Genomic DNA, 6,000 nt, shown 5'->3' with positions numbered 1-6,000 from the left:
GGAGGGTTGCTCGCCTTAAGGCCAGGAGAGGCGAGTCACCTGTAAGCCGGGACCGCCCTAGGCCCCAGAGGAGATAAAGGCCAGTCAGCCCAGTCCCAGGTTGCAGAAGCAACATAGTTGGAAACCTGTTTCTGCCAGCACCCAGACCTGTTCTTCCAGAGTTCCTGACCACGGCCGGCTTCTCGCTTTGGACCCCGCTTCGCCCTTGGTGGACAGTCTCCAGACCCTCAATCCAGGACCGGACTCTGACCACGCCTCACGGTAACCTCCCCCCGGGACCAGCACACTCATTCCCACAGGAGGCAGTGATGGCTTTAAAAGAGGATTGGGCAAATCCACAGAGGGTAAGGCTATATATGATTACTAGCCATGATGGCTATGCACTGCCACCACAGTTGGAGGCAGTGTCAGGGGCTGGACTGAGGAGGAATGGTGGAGACCACCCCCCTCTTCCTGAATCTTCCTGAGATGAGGAGGACAGTATAGATTTATAACAGTGGTTTGCAAGTTTTCCCAGTAGTGATGTATGTAAGTGAGAGCTGGACCTTAAAGAAGGCTGGTCGCTGAAGAATTGATGCTTTTGAATTATGGTGCTGGAGGAGACTCTTGAGAGTCCCATGGACTGCAAGAAGATCAAACCGATCCATTCTGAAGGAAATCAGCCCTGCGTGCTCACTGGAAAGACAGATCCTGAAACTGAAGCTTCAATACTTTGGCCACCTCATGAGAAGAGAAGACTCCTTGGGAAAGACCCTGATGTTGGGAAAGAGAAGGGGACAACAGAGGACAAGATGGTTGGGCAGTGTTCTCGAAGCTACCAGCATGAGCTTGACCAAACTTTGGGAGGCAGTGGAAGGCAGGAGTACCTGGCATGCTCTGGTCCATGGGGTCACGAAGAGTCAGACACGACTAAACAACAACAACAACATAGTTCAGAGGCTGCAGAGGGGAGAAGCTGGAGAATATTGGGAGAGGAGCAGCAGGAAGAAGAAGCACCAGGGGAGAGACAGCTGACAGACTCAGTGTCTTTGGAAAGCATTCCTGACCCTCCTCTCCCAGGACCAGACGAGCATTGAGAGTAGTAGAACAGAAAGCTCCGAGGCAGAAAGCTCAGATTAGCCGACGCAGGGTGACATAGAATAGGAGAGACAGAGGGGGTGGGACTTTACTCGGAGCAACGCCATCATCTAGGGAAGACTGCATTCCTTTGTCTCTCTCTGTAAATATTGAATAAATCACTCGGTAAGAATTCTTCTTGTTTATCTGCTTCTTGGCTGCCACCATGGGAGCAATCAGATTCCCTGACAGGCAGTAATGTTTCTGCACAACAGTTGTTGGAAATGAAAGGAGGGAGCAGTGCTCTGGGACCTGGGGCCTGTTTGCAGGTTTCCTGCAGGCATCTGGTTGGTCACTGTGAGGACAAGATGCTGGACTAGGTGGGCAAACTTCATCTGCAAACTCATCTTATATTCTTATTGTTAAGTTGTGGGTGAACATATCAGATGGCACAGCGATTCTTCAGACAGCTCTTCTTTATTCACAGGCCAGAACAGAACAGGGCTGAAGGGTTCAGCCAACCTGCTTATATAGAGCTCAACTACATGGAAACAGTAACAACTTTCTGTAACTATCCAATCACTGAACATCACTTTCAATTCCTTATTTGCATATGTGGACCTGAGTGAAAACTATCTACAGTATCCCCCTGCTGGCCCAGGGTGAGAACTTTAGTACATAACAGTTATGAATGGAAATGATGGATCGGATAACTCTCCTCCATTCCTCCTGCCCAAACTCAGACATCTTCCTGGTCTACCATGGACATCTTTGAGGTCAGATACTTTCCTCCTGCAACTAAATCCTGAAAATCACAACAAATGCACTCTTACGTCTTCTCTGCCCCCACCAACAAAAACCTCTCCATATCTCTGTATGTCAGAATAGCGAACGTGGTGCCCTACAGATGTTGCTGAACTACAATTCCCATCTGCCCCAGCCAGCCTGGCCAATGGCCAGGGATGATGGGAGCTGCAGCCCAACAACATCAGAAGAGTCATACGTTCCCCATCCCTGGACTAAATTAAAACTGCACACACCAGACACCGTTTACACTTATGCTTTTTTTAACCAGTCGTGTATGAAGAAACACCCTTCCATGCATATATGTTCCCTGACCTGATCAGGAATAAATGTGTACAGTGGTACCTCAGGTGAAGTACTTAATTCATTCCAGAGGTCCGTTCTTAACCTGAAACTGTTCTTGACCTGAAGCACCACTTTAGCTAATGGGGCCTCCTGCTGCCGCTGCACCGCCGAAGCCCGATTTCTGTTCTTATCCTGAAGCAAAGTTCTTAACCTGAAGCACTATTTCTGAGTTAGTGGAGTGTGTAACCTGAAGTGTATGTAACCTGAGGTACCACTGTATATTTATTTTCCTTAATGTCCATAAGCGCCGAATGCATTCAATAATCTTTTCAAGCAGTAATTTTGGTTTAAATGCTTACATTTTGTTCCTACACTACGAGGCGAAAAAGAACAGTCTTTCAGGCCTCAGTTTCTGGAGGGGTGGTTTCCCCCCGCCCACCAGGTCTCCACATATTTTATGCAACATATTCTTCAGTACATTCAAAACTAGGCTATCAAAATATAATACCAATTTAAACTACAACCATCATTTATATTAGTAGTGAGGGATGGGGGTGGTAGAAAATGTGGTGGTAAATTAATCTTTGTGCGCCAAAAGAGCTCCTTAAAATAGGTTTTCAGCATGCATAGTAATGAACTATTGCTATCTCTCCTGAACAGACATCTTTAAATAACTATGTCCAAAGTTGTTTAAAATCCTTTCCCTCGAATTTCACTCTCAGCAATGAAGGCAAAGTGGTCCTCACTTGTAGCGTGGATCAACAAACTCCTCCCTCTTTTGCCTTATCCTCTTCTTAATATATGGAACTCATGAATCAGCTATGACTTTTACATGCTTTCCCTTTGACCTTCCAGAAGATAATCATAATAGCACCAGGCTGCCGAAAATCAATCAGTTTTCATAAAGGCGCCAGCCTTCAGATTAATCTCCTCTTATTAATTCAGTGAGTCAAAAATATACAAGCAAGCGAACAAAATGGCTCTCCCCCCAACCCCCTCCTTCGCCACGTTGCCCGCTGCCCACAGCCTCCCCTGAAAATATTTCCAGAGGACAATAAACAAACAAACATTTTCCAATCCGGGAAAGCTGTAAATTTGCAGCTTTCATTGAAATTAATTTAAGCAGATGTGACAGTGAGGTTGGGATTGTAAAGATTACAGAGAGTCCTGTACTTATAATTGCCTCTTCAATTCATCCACTGCTCTGTCACTCAAGAGAGCCACAGCTGCATTAACAACTTCAATCATAATCTAATCTCAGATCAAATCCCCATCTTCAATATATCCTTTAATAAAGCTTCCATTCCCCATCTTTTATCCTTAATTATTGCATCCTGTTCCTGTCTCCCCTGACAACCAAATTAAAAGGTACACACTGCAGCTAAATACTAATGAATATATATATATATATATATATATCCGAATGCACACACATTTTCTCAGATACAACTAGGTGCTTTGCAAAACCCACACTAACCTTGCGAAAGTTGGTTAGATGGCTTCAGGTAACTCTGTTTTTTCCTTCCTACTGATAGCATAGGCACTGGAAGATAAGAAATACATTTTTTTAAAAAGAAAGCATATATTGATTGTTCTCTTCTTTCTTCCACACCCTGTCATTGCCAGTTAATACTGAAAAATAAAGAAATGACTTGGTTCAGAGAGAATCCTATACAAGTAAGCCTGTTAGATTGCAGTACAGTCGTACCTTGGAAGTTGAACAGAATACATTCCGGAAGTCCGTTTGACTTCCAAAACATTCGGAAACCAAATCGCGGCTTCTGACTGGCTGCAGGAAGCTTTTGGTTGTTGTTGTTGGTTGCTGTTGTTGTTTTAAAAAGTATTGTTTTGTGGAAGAACAGAAGCCCTTTTCAGACTATTTAAGGAAATATTATAGTCTGGCAAACTAGCAAGCAGGAATTGCATTATGAGCAACAGAAGGCATTAGAGAATACAGCATTGTTATAAGAAAGAGAATGCAATGTGCAGCAGAAGGGCAGAAATTAAAACATTATCGAAAATGGGGTGGGAAGTCGAGAAAAGACAAATTTGTTATGTATTAAAGTATACATGTTAAATTTTTGAAAATTCAAGAACAATTATTATAAAAGAATGGGAACAGTTTACAAAAGGTAAAACAGTAAAATCAAGAGAAATTCACAAAATGCAAAAGTTAATATGCTAAACCATATTAAAATTACCTCAACTTTCTAAGCACCTGGACAGGCTTTTCTGAACAATAATATTTTTCGCAGGTGCGGGAAAGTGTACAGTGAAGGCACCTCTCTGATCTCAATAGGCAGGGAGCTGCAAAGTTCAGGGGCTGCTGCACTAAACAGCTGAGTTCTTACAGGTGCAGAAAGGTATTATGTGGCACCTGTATTAGTGCCAATTCCACTAACCAAAGTGGTTGAGTGGGTACATGTGGGGTAAGGTGGTTTTGTTATGGAGTCATGCCATGGGCAGGAGGAGTCAGCAATCCTAGTTTTATTTACCTTGCTGTAAACATTTATGTCTTGCCCATCTACTAAAAAAGGCCCATGAGGCAGCTTAAGGAGAATAAAAGCAATCTACCATAAAGTATCATAAAGGCAAGAACAAAAAAGGAACCAGGTAACAGCAGCAATAAAACAACTTCGGAGTACTTATCCTAGTTGGCCAAGGAGACCTGTTTTGCTTTGCTGTCCAAAAGTCAGAAAAAAAGAGTGTCATCCAATGGCTTTAGGGTCCCAGAATCAGGGCACCACCACTGAAGAGGCCATGGCCCCGATTTGCCACCCACCTGATGGTTCAGGCATCGAGACAAGGCCTCTGGTGAAGCTCTTAACAATGGTAATACCGCAAGGACATAAATTGCTGTAGCATTAAAACAACAGCTGCGAGATCCCATATGAAACAAGCAAATAAAAATAAATGTGTCATTCAATTCCCCCTTCCCCAAGAGCTGCAAGGTCCTTTCCCCTTCTTTTATTGACACATTTGTTTTTCTCATCTCCAGCACGAAGGCATTTTCATTAGTTATCTGTGCTTGTAGAATCCGAAACCTCGGGCACTTACAATATTGATTAGTTTACCAAGTGGCTGGTATTATGGATAGGACTGGCTTGGTAGACAAAGCAGCGAGGGGGAAAATGCAACTCTTATCAATCTGTAACCCCCAGCTTCCTGACGCCTCTTACTTTTAGATATTAGAGACTCCTTGTATTCCAGCATGAGAAGAGAGCATTCAAACCAATTCATTGCCACACACGTTTAATGGACGCCGCAGAATGGTTTCATCGGTGTTTTCAATCACCTTAGAATGGCACTCCCTTGTAACCTTCTGCCGCAAGGAAGCCTCCATCTGCAGAATGAGGGGGGGGGGCATTTGGGGCAGTTGCTCCTCCTCTCACCTCTCCCCTTAAGACTGTGACGGTTGACATGATGAGCTCCTGCGCTGCAAAATTAACCAATACGGCTTGTCGCTTCTCCCAAGGTCCATGCACCCTTCCTTGCAGAAGACAGCCATCTATTCAAAGAATTGGCAGGTGGCAGTCCACAGGACCATTAGGCAAGATGGCAGGAGCCTTCAACTCCACAGTCATCACCTGAACACCTGAGTAGCCACAGAGCAGATCACTTGCTCAATATATTTTTTATTTTTTTAGATACCTCTGTTTCAATGGGTGGAATTGTTTAAAAATTCACATCTATGCATAAAAACGAGAATCTGCTAATTTATACCCCCTTTTTGGTGAGCTGCAGGCCACCCTACGGCTGGTGCATTCTTGGGTGAGGATATGTTTGCTGTGTGGAAATTGGGAACGCCAAATATGGCAGAGGCACCAGGGTTGGAAACGAGGAGAAGGCAACTGG

This window comes from Podarcis liolepis (genome assembly GCF_965112155.1).
Source record: "Podarcis liolepis genome assembly, chromosome: 12".
Taxonomy (NCBI): domain Eukaryota; kingdom Metazoa; phylum Chordata; class Lepidosauria; order Squamata; family Lacertidae; genus Podarcis; species Podarcis liolepis.
The sequence above is the reverse complement of the archived record's forward strand: the minus strand, read 5'-3'. Positions refer to the sequence as shown.